This window comes from Primulina eburnea, chromosome 11 (assembly GCF_022965805.1).
Source record: "Primulina eburnea isolate SZY01 chromosome 11, ASM2296580v1, whole genome shotgun sequence".
NCBI classification, from domain to species: domain Eukaryota; kingdom Viridiplantae; phylum Streptophyta; class Magnoliopsida; order Lamiales; family Gesneriaceae; genus Primulina; species Primulina eburnea.
Window position 1 is genome coordinate 30,363,935 of NC_133111.1, and position 11,727 is coordinate 30,375,661.

The 11,727-nt window shown below is 35.4% G+C and overlaps 1 non-coding gene across 1 annotated transcript; it reads right to left on the bottom strand.

Annotated features, from left to right (window-relative positions):
* Positions 1 to 10,038: 10,038 nt before the first annotated feature.
* Positions 10,039 to 10,144, bottom strand: LOC140806497 (small nucleolar RNA R71). The gene has a single exon (XR_012112568.1). It is a non-coding gene; the product is annotated as a small nucleolar RNA R71 (small nucleolar RNA).
* Between the last annotated feature and the right edge of the window lie 1,583 nt (positions 10,145 to 11,727).

An 11,727-nucleotide genomic window follows, 5' to 3' on the forward strand; every position in this document is an offset into this window, starting at 1 on the left:
AGACTACCTTAAAGAGAATGAGATTCTCTCACGGTGAACTCCGCCTGCCACACCCCAGTTGAATGGTGTGTCAGAACGTTGTAATCGGACATTGATGGACATGGTTCGATCTATCACGAGATTCACTGAGTTGCCGCCATCTCTTTGGGGATATGCGCTTGAAACAACAGCAAGGTTGTTGAATCAAGTCCACAAAAAGGCAGTGGATAAAACTCCATATGAGATATGGATGGGATAGCCGACCAAAATTCTTAATTTAAGAATATAGGGATGCCCTGCTAACGTGAAGCAGGTTGTGAGAGACAAATTGGATAGTAGAGACAATTTGTGCTACTTGTGAGATATCCAAATAACTTTGTTTGATATTACTTCTATTATCCTAGTGAAACAAATGTGTTTGTTTCAAGGAATGTCACATTGTTAGAGAAGGAGTTTCTATTGGATAGAAAAGGCGGGATGATAGAACTCGATGAGATTCAAGAACCACCTACTACACAAATAGCAGAACCCACACCCCAACCAATAAACGAAACACAAGCTCTTAGAAGATACGAAAAGATTTCAAGGCTGCCTAATAGGTTGAGCCTGCTTCTTGAAGAGGGCCAAGATGAGCTCATTCCTGGATGTGATCCAAGAAATTTCAAAGAAGCATTGTCTTATTTCGATTCATCTAAATGGCTTGAAGCCATGCAGTCTGAGATGGACTCCATGTATTCGAACCAAGTGTGGTCCTGATATTGCATATGAACTGAGTGTTGCAAGCAGATGAAGGTAGTGCAGGACATTCTTAAGTACTTGAGAAGAACTAAGAATCTGTTCTTGGTATACGGGTGTGGAGAACTAAAATTGGAAGGATACACTGATTCTAGCTTACAATCAGATGTGGATGATTCGAAATCAACCTCTGGATTTGTATTCAAGCTCAATGATGGTGTTGTCTCCTAGAAGAGTTCCAATCAAGACACCACAGTGGATTCAACCACTGAGGCCGAATACACAGCTGCATCGGCTGCAGCAAAGGAAGGTGTTTGGATGAGGAATTTCATCCAAGAGTTGAGTGTCATTACTCAAACAGTTGATCCATTCCCGATAACTGTGACAACACCGGTGCCAATGTGAAAGCGAAGGAACCGAGGTCTCATCAGCGATCCAAACATATATTGAGGATGTCACGCCCCGTGTCCGAAGCGTCGGTGACATCCTGCATTGTTTAACAATCACTTGAAAACAATTAAGCCTCGTATCAAAATGCCAAAAACCAGTCTTTTTCATAAATTAAACATTGTCTTTACATTGACAATAGAAATAAAAATACATCCGAGTTTTCTGAGACGGAAACAAAAATAGAATAAAATTCTGGAATCTTGATCTCGATCTTTGATTCACCATCCCCAAAAAGCATCTTGCTCCTCCTCATTCAATTGCTCCTTGTTTTTATCTGAAATTTGTAAGGGGTGAGTGTTTTGGGAAACACTCAGCAAAGTGAGGGGTCGATCGATTTCCAATTATACATATAGAGAACTCAGTTTTCTTAAAACATTTCTTTAACAAACTTTCAAAACTTATTACCCTTAACATATCACAACATAAACGAAGCGAATATAAGACAGAAGTTAAGAGATGATTCAGAATAATTCAGAAGCAAATCAGATCATTTCAGAACAAATCACAGACAGACACAACACTGTTACTCATCTCATATCCATGGTCAAATTGTCCCGAATATGTTAGTCCTCTAAGAGGCCATAACAGAACATGGTTTTATACCCACCAATAGGGGCCAGAACAGAACTACAATTCTCGTACCATTTCAAATTCAAATCGTAACAGTGCAATCACAGAATTCAGAAGTAACAAACAGAACCTTTCAGATTTTCAGATTTCATAGTTTTCGTACGGACACAGTGGAACCAAGAATTTCGAAAAACAGAAAAAAACACCAATAATCGATCGAAAAATTTAAATAACAGACTGAGATTTTCGAAAGAATGGACATACAATCATGCATGTCATATCATTTATATGCAAAGTTTTAAATATACAAATGAAGTACATAACAAAAGCCCACTTACCGTATTTTGAGGATATAACCGAAATTTGTAGACTTTGGCACCTTGCCTTTCGAAAATTTAACAGCACCTCGACGTATTGTTTTCAATTATTGTCTTCACTTCAGCAGCACTACAACGTAGGGATCTAGCAAACTCCTCCTTCTTTCTTGAATTTCGGCCGAGAGCTTTTTAGGGTGAGGGGGGAGCCGAAATTTTTAGGCTTTGTGGGATGATTTTTTTATCACTTTGATGTAGTATTTATAGGACAATCCAAATCTTTTGACCTAGCCTCTTGGCCGAATTCTTGGTCTCCAAGAATGGTCATAATGGTGATCATAATGTTGGTCAAGGATATCCGAGCACCAAGAGTCATTCCTTGCATAATAAAGATGTCCTAGCCCTTAGCTCCTCCTGCAGCTCCTTCATGGGTTAACTAAAAGGTTATTTCCTGTACATTTAACTTGTCCAAACTCTTGGCTCATCCTATAACTCCCTTTTTTGTCTTGTTAGGACAAGCTTGGTTGAACTGCTTTGAGCTGACAGCTCGAGTCCTTGAGCTGGGGTTTTACTCCTCCAGTGACGACTCTTTGATGGATATGGTTACTTGCAGCTTGGCCTCTCGTTGAGTCAGTCTCCGAGCTTTGAAGCTACTTCCTCGAGTTAAGTTAGCTGAAATATGATTTGTTTCGGATCGGAAAATCTCGGGTTCTCACAAAGGAAGTTCCACATAATCCAGGAGATTGTGGGAAAAGGAGACATATCGGTAGAGAGAGTCTCCTCCGCAAATAACATTGTTCATCCACAGACGAAGCCCCTGCCAGGACCATTGTTTGGGAAACATCGCAAAGCAATGGGTCTAAGATATATGGGTAGTTGGTTATAGGGTGTTGCGACTTTGATTGTTGCACTCCCAAAAGCAGGTTGTCCACAAGTAGTATAATTCGATGAGTTCGAATATCGTATCCACGAGGAAGCTAAGGTAATTACAAGTCCACTACAATGTCTTTTTATTTATTTTTTCTTTTAGTTGTTTGAATCTTTAGTTGGTAATTTTTAATTGTCAAATTTTAATTTAAGTAGTTGAGATTAAAGGATCCACTCTTGGTATTTTAATAAAGTTAACATTAACGAACAATATTGAAATCCACTTAATAAAATGGTTCCAATATATTAAATAATCATATTTATATTATGTTATATATTATTATCTTATAAGTATATAATATATACCAAAACTTATAAATGTTGTCAAGTATTTATTGTGCTATATATATATTTGTAAAGACTAAATCAAGGTTCCCACTTTAAAAGGTTGGTAAAACCAAACTAACATTTAAATGGCACCAAGAAATTAATATTATGATATATTTATATATAGTAAATCAAGGTTCCCACTTTAAATGGTTGGTAAAACCAAACAAACATTTAAATGGTACCAAGAAATTAATATTATGATATGTTTATATATAGTAAATCAAGGTTCCCACTTTAAATGGTTGGTAAAACCAAACAAACATTTAAATAGTACCAAGAATTTAATATTATAATATATTCATATATAATAAATCAAGGCACCCACTTTAAATGGTTGGTAATACCAAATAAACATTTAAATTTTTCCAAGAATTTAGTGTAACATATAGCAACAATAAATCAAAACTCCCACTTATAAGTAGGGTATAAAAATGCTTAAAAAAATAAATATAACATAAACAATAAAAAATAATATAAAACATAGATTCTTACCTTTTAGTAACCTTATTATCTTGCCAAGAGTTTCACCTTTTCGTCTCAACTTTAGAAAGTTAGCTATTCATTATTCAAAGTGTAAAACTTTGAATATGAAATTAACATGCTAATTATATTTAAATGAAGAAATAAAGGAAAAAAAAATAGAGAGAAATATTATGAACTCAAAGGTTTGTTCATAGAATGAGGGATATCTCAATACATTACAATGCACCCCTATTTATAGCCAAATTTGGGGAGACAACCACAAATAAAATATTATTTTTTTACACATAAGTCTTCATTGGTGTTTCAAGATATTATATTATATTACACATCACTTTTGAAAATCTTCTTCTCCGAATTTGCTTCTTCACATAAAAAGAAACATGTGGTTAATTGAGTTATCTAGTTGTGGTATTTTTTCAGACCATTTGACCAAGTACTTTGAGAGATATGGTCAAAATACTAGAGCATGGTAAAACTGACACTCCTTTGGTAACTTTATTTGTTGCTTAATTTGATCCCAATTGTGAGAGAATTTTTATCTCATGCTTGCCACCAATATTGTAGATATTAACATCAAATTTCTACAGGTCCAAGAATCATCTTAATCCCATTTGCAACGCCAAGTTTATTCATTGTTTTATCGAACCTGTAAAAATAGTAAAAACATATAATTAAACAACAAATTATATTTTATACAATTTATTATAAAACATATAATATTTAAACATTTAATAAAACAAAAACTATATATTTAGATTATAAAACATTTAATTAATGTACAATTTTTATGTTTATCACACCTCCCAACCAGCTTATTGCTAGTCCATAGCAATTTCAACGTTAATAGCAATACAAAACATATTGATTAATTTAAATAGAAATATAATCAAAAGTATCTAAGTGTTTAAATTAAATTTCAAAACTGTCAAAGTTATATCAAGATCATCATAATTATAATTTAGGAAATAATTTGAGATGATCAATTCAAAGCTTATTTCAGGTAGTTAAATGTACACAACCTTCAAAAATTCCTAGTAAGAGTCTCAACTCCTATCCTCACAGGTTAATAAATATTTCAATTTATGGCAACGATTTCTCTCATGGAGTTGGAATACAGATAAATGCTCAGAAAAATGTTTTACAGAATATAGACAGACAAACAAGCCAAACTAATCAAAAGATAGAAAATCAATTGATTCAAAATCTAGTTCTTCTTATTTTTTATATATTTTTTCCTGATATATATATTTTTTCCATAACATCATGGAATTAGACTAAGTTTATGCTTCTTGACCACATATTTATTTAATTTATACAATAAATTTCTCTCTTTCTTTCTTTATTTTTTTTATGAGAGATATATAGGTCGTAGAATATAACTTAAAAATTACATAGATCTTCAATATCTTTTATTTTGTATTTTTCTCTTTTTTTTCAGGAAATATCATTATTCTTTTCCAAAATAAGAACTCAAGATCTAAACAATAGATAGTCTCTCTCATGATCAATAAAGGCTCGGAAGCTGTTTTCTCAGTCCTCTCCACTCACTCACAAAATATGTGTGAGTTTAAAATTTTAGGTACTCTTATAAGGTATATCTTGGGCCATATACTTTAATACCTGATTTTATCACAATGGTTAATCACTCAAAAAGATTTCATAAATCATATTTTTATATTGATCAGAATATTAAAATTGACTTTTTTTTCAAATAAAAATTTAAACATTCTTAAATAGATTAATGCATTTCTAATTTAAATCTTTCAAACATGTAATGTATGACATTTTTGCAAAAATTACTAAAATACAAACAATAAGCATTATTTTATTTTAAAATAATATATATTTTTTATTTTTTTTTATTTTTTTTTATAAGTTTGTTCTCCCCCCAATCAGAATATGACATTGTCCCTAATATCAAAATAACTATTAATAAAGAGTACATAATGAAAGAGATATCACCTAGAATTTTATTGAAGATAACAAAATGAAACAAACGCAAACCGATCCACGACTCCAAATTCTTTTTCTTACTGCTTGATTGCGACCAATTGATCTTTGTTATCATCGGATCAGGCTTATGAACAAAAGCTTCCAAATCATCAATTAATTGGTCGGCAGTCGAAGCACAGATGAGCATTCGTCGTGAATTTTCTGAAATGAAATTCTGTTCCACAGCTTTATCAAGAAATGTCAACAAACTGTCATAATAATTATTGATATTCAACAAGCCCACAGGTTTATTATGGATATTAAGTTGTGCTAAAGAAACAGTGTGAAAAATTTCTTCTAATGTACCAAAACCACATGGTAGTGCGATAAGCATCAGAATTTTCAATCATTTGAGTGATTCTTTCATACATAAAAGAAACTTTTAATTCCTCCCCAATCGTAACACATGTAATATTTTCTTCAGCTAAAGCTGTAGGAATAATACCCAAAACCTGACTACCTCGAAGATGAGCAGATGTTGAAACAGATCCCATTAACCCAATATTACCTCCCCCATATACCAAATGAATTTTTCTCTCAGCCAATATCTTTCCAAGATTATTCGTTGCTTCTACAAACACTTCATTTTTTCCAGGACTCGACCCACAAAATACACAAATATTTTTCAATGTTTGTGCAGAGGATCCAGCCATGTTTTTACTTTCTTTTTTGGTCGGCGAAAATAGAGAGAAAGATGAGAGATTTTATAGGGGTAATATGTTATCATGACAAAACTATGGATCACAGCTGCAAACAGAATAAATAGTAAAAACAATAATGACACACATGCATATAAACAGTAGTGTGATTGTGGCTTACAATTTTCCTCTGGTTTTATGTCCAGAAACGGCTTCAACGCCTTCTATGAGTCGAGGATATGCTTCCCATCCAATTTTCTTATAAATTGGCAAATATGGTCTTTTTTAATCGGATTCCCAAGACTATGACGCTCATCTTGGAATTGTTTCCATAAACGGAGAAGTTCAATATGCACATGTCCACTAGAATGCGTCTCAAGAGTCAATAAGATGTTATCTAAAGACTCTTACTCAGCCCATTCTTAATGAAACCAATTTTATTTTCTCTGTTATTGGAAACACATCCCAAAGATCTGCATCATTTGTCACATGTCCATCTTGGACACTTATGACAAACCCCTAAACTTTTGGCCCTTCGTTTTTTCGCATAAGTGCTTTTTCCTAATCCAGGCAAATACCGAATGAGCAATGATTGTGGAACTTCTCCTCCTAATCGGACCTTAGCTTCTATTACAAGACGAATATCTTCTGGAATTCCTTTTTGCATTAGCAATCTCAATCTTTCACACCTTCCTGCATAAATTTTTCTTAGAACATTTTTAGAAATAGAGGGAAAATATTTACAAATTTTTGAGAGAATTTATCCATTTTGAAAAGAAAAGAAATGATTTTTTTTTATTTTGTATCAGCAATTGTGGGAAACTATTTTAACCGACTATGAGAGTCACGGAGTACCGTTATCCGCCATTTAACCGGGAAGATAAAAAGATTAAGAAAACCTGAAATAAAATTAAACAAACTTAAATGCAACACCAAAAAAATAAAAAAAAATTCAAGGATCAGAAAGGGAAATACTCTTCTTGAAAGATTTCATTTTCTAAAAATGGTTTAAGCCTTTGTCCATTTACTTTAAAATATCACCATTTTTAAGATTTTCAATATCCACAGCTCCATAAGTATACACATGCTTTACAACATATGGGCATGTCCATCTTGATAGTAATTTTCCTGGGAATAAGTGAAGTCGAGAATTATAAAGCAAAACTTTTTTACTAATCTCAAAAGATTTTCTAAGAATTGTTTTATCATGATATGATTTGATTTTTGCTTTATAAATCCTCGAATTCTCATACGCGTCATTTCTGAGTTCATCAAGTTCATTAAGTTGCAATTTACGCAATTTTTTGGCATCATCCATGCTTGAATCTAAAGTTTTGATCGCCCAATAAGCTTTATGTTCCAATTCCACAGGCAAATGACAATGTTTTCCATAAACCAACCTATAGGGAGACATATTCAATGATGTCTTAAAAGCTGTTCGATATGCCCAAAGTGCATCATTAAGTTGTGATAGGTGTTGTTTTTACGTGTTTTATTGCATTAATTTGTGTGTGTTTGCATTGTGCCTGCGTACATTTCGTTTACATTTTGTTCATTTTAGAGTAAACATTTGCATGTGATCGTATCTCACTTGGATGTGACGAATTCGCAGGAAAAACGGCCTGAAAAACGAAACTCAGAGCCAAGTGCTAAGCCAACAAGATTTTGTACAGACAGGCTGGTGCCCGAGCGGTAATTTTCTACCGCCCGGGCACGAGAAGAGAGTTGAAAGAGATTTCACAGAAAGTGTGGCGCTCGGGCGGTGAAATTCTACCGCCCGAGCGTGAGCAGGGATCCAATCTACAGAAGATGTGGCGCTCGAGCGGTATTGTTCTACCGCCCGAGCGCTAGAAGCCGCATAATCCAGGCATTCTACAGAGAGTGTGGCGCTCGAGCGGTAATTCTTTGCCGCCCAAGCGCCACCTAATTTCGGCAAGATTTTGCATTCGATTCTTTTCCTTATTTCGGAGAGATGGCTGATATGGAAGGGGATTGGACGATTTTTGGCGATGATTCAGACATATTGAGACTTGATTCTTCAGCCGCCAGAAGCTTTGGAGAGACTTTCGCGCTTGGATTGAAGATTTGAAGCTTTCCGGGCGTCGTTCTTCGCGTTTTTCGTCAATTCTCGTATTTCTAATTTAGTTTTTCATCTTCTAAACTTTGTTTTGGTTATTTTCAATCATGAATTTTAGTAGCTAAACTTAAATATTTGTTGGGATTTAAGGGGATCCTACCCCAAACTTTAATTTTAATTAATTTATATTCGATTGTTGCATTATTCATGATTATACTATTGTTTGATTATGTTGTTAGAGCGTAGCTAACTTTAACAACGTTTTTATATTGCGAGTGAGTTCGATAGAATAACTTGGGATAGGAACGAGTAGTATAATCCGTGGATCTACAATTTACATAGACATATGAAATTGGATACGCGCCGATAGTCATAGTCCTTATGGTCGAAAACTAGGGGATTTCATAAATCGAAATGCGATTCACTCTTGATAAATAATTAAAGACATTTAATTACTTCATTGAGTTGAATTAGTTTGGCATAGCTCGAGAGAGTGTGTTCGATAGAATAGGAAATCTTGTCGGAAGCAGATAATCACTATCGAACGAATTAATTAATTAACGAGGGGTAAGTGAACCGATATTCCCAACAAATTCTTTTCTCATTGAATTTTACTCAACATTTTAGATATTAATGTTCAGTCGTTATTCATTGAATTGTTTTATTTGCACATTTATTTGAGCATATTAGTGTTAAAACAATCAAATCTATTTTCGTCGCTAAATGTTCAATAACTGAAAATAACAATTGTTAAATACAGTCTTCAGTGGAACGAATATCGTACTCGCGTACACTATACTATTACTTGACATCGTGCACTTGCGATAAATTTTGAGCATAAAAAACCATATTTTTATTGGGGATTTTAAGGTGCAAGTTTTGCTCGATCAAGTTTTTGGCGCCATTGCCGGGGAGTGTCAATCTACAATTTTATTTTTAGTCATTTTCTTTAGCGTTATTTTATTTTTCTTTAGCTAACAATCCATATTTTATTCCAGATATCTTGTCTAGTGCATGCCAAAGTCACTTGACGTGGAGCTTGAGTTTGATCTTGAAATCAAAAGAACTTTCCGCAGGAGAAGACAGCAGCAGAGACTAAAAGAACTGATGGAGAGGCAGTAGAATGATCAAGAGGAGGAACGTCGTGAAGATAGACATGTTGAGATACCACGCCGCATACCAATGTCTGAGTATGCCCAACCTTCTTTGGAGGGTGCGCGCCCTAGCATTGTGAGGCCTATCGTGCGGGCAAATCACTTTGAAATTAAGTCAGCCATAATCCAGATGATTCAGAACACAGTCCAATTTGGAGGAACTGCAATAGATGACCCAAACACGCACATCGCGGATTTTCTTGAAATTTGTGATACTTTTAAATTCAATGGAGTTTCTGATGATGCTGTTAGGTTGCGTTTATTTCCTTTCTTCTTACGTGATAAAGCTAAAGCGTGGTTAAATTGTTTGCCTGTAGGTTCGATCGCTACATGGGAGGACATGGCGAAAGCATTTCTCATCAAATACTTCCCTCCCTCCAAGACCATGAAGCTGCGGGCAGACATTACAACATTTGCTCAATTCGATCAGGAATCTCTATATGAGGCATGGGAACGCTTCAAGGATCTACTACGAAGATGCCCACATCACGAGTTACCACTTGGGTTAGTCGTTCAAACATTTTATTACGGTTTGCTTACTCCTAATCGTACTATGATAGATGCTGCTGCTTGTGGAAACCTGTTGAGAAAAACCGCGGAGGAAGGATATGAATTGTTAGAGGAGATGGCTGCTAGCAGCTATCATCCTCAATCTGAAAGAAAAAACCAGCGGAAGAGTGCAGAAGTTCACCAGGTAACTGATTTTTCTGCTATTACTGCACAACTTGATGTTTTAAACAAGAAACTAGACAGCTTGAATGTGGGTGGCACGGCGATGCGTCTTCAACAGATATTCTGTGAAAAGTGTGGAGGGGAACACTATGCGAAGTACTGTCAAGATGACAATCAATTCTATGTGCAAAATGAGGCACCAGTGAATCAAGTGGGAGTCCAAAACCGCCCAAGGAATGACCCTTATTCGAACACATACAATCCTGGGTGGAGGCAACATCCCAACTTCTCATGGGGCGGTCAAAACAGTCAGAATAGACCGCAAGGAGGACAAAAATATGGGAAACAATCGATGTAAAGATCCGATCCTCCTAGAGAAGAAAAGTCCAACTTGGAGCAAATGATGTCTAAGTTTATTTCATCCACTGAAACTAGACTTCAAAACCAAGATGCATCGATAAAAGGGCTCGAGAATCAAATTGGACAGCTGGCAAAGATGATAGCAAGTAGAGAGCCGAGCACCTTGCCAAGTAATACCGAGACTAATCCAAAGAGCAAGTGAAAGCCATTGAGTTGAAGAGTGGCAAAATTTTGGAGTCAAAGGGAAAAGAAAAAATTCAAATACCGGATGAACTGACTGAGACATCCAAAGGTAAGTCTTCTAACTCTACACCAGCACCCACTGCACAACCTAAAATTGTTATACCTCCTCCTTTTCCTGCAGCATTGAAAAAAGCAAAACTAGATGCACAATTCGGTAAGTTTCTTGAGGTATTTAAAAAATTGCATATCAATATTCCCTTCGTCGATGCTTTAATGCAAATGCCTAGTTATGCTAAATTTTTGAAGGACATTTTAGCTAATAAGAGGAAGTTGGAGGATCACATGACAGTGAACTTAACTGAAAATTGCCCCGCTTTGGTGCAAAACAAAATCCCACCGAAACTAAAAGACCCAGGGAGTTTCTCTATTCCTTGCATGATTGGTGATGTTGTTTTTCATAAAGCGTTATGTGATCTTGGTGCAAGTATTAATCTAATGCCATTGTCTGTGTTTAGGAAACTTGGCTTGGGAGAGCCTAAGCCGACGAGGATGTCCTTTCAACTGGATGACAGATCTGTCAAGTACCCCCGCGGAGTGATTGAGGATGTGCTAGTGAAAGTGGACAAATTCATTTTTCCCGCGGATTTCGTGGTTCTCGACATGGAGGAGGATACAGATATGCCTCTAATTTTGGGGAGACCATTCCTTGCAACTGGCAAGGCACTGATTGATGTGCAAGAAGGGAAGTTGAGATTGAGAGTGGGCGAGGAAGATATTACTTTTGATGTTTTTAATGCACTTAAGCAGACACTGCATTCTGATAGTTGTTTTAGAATTGATGCTTTTGACTCTCTTGTGTCTCA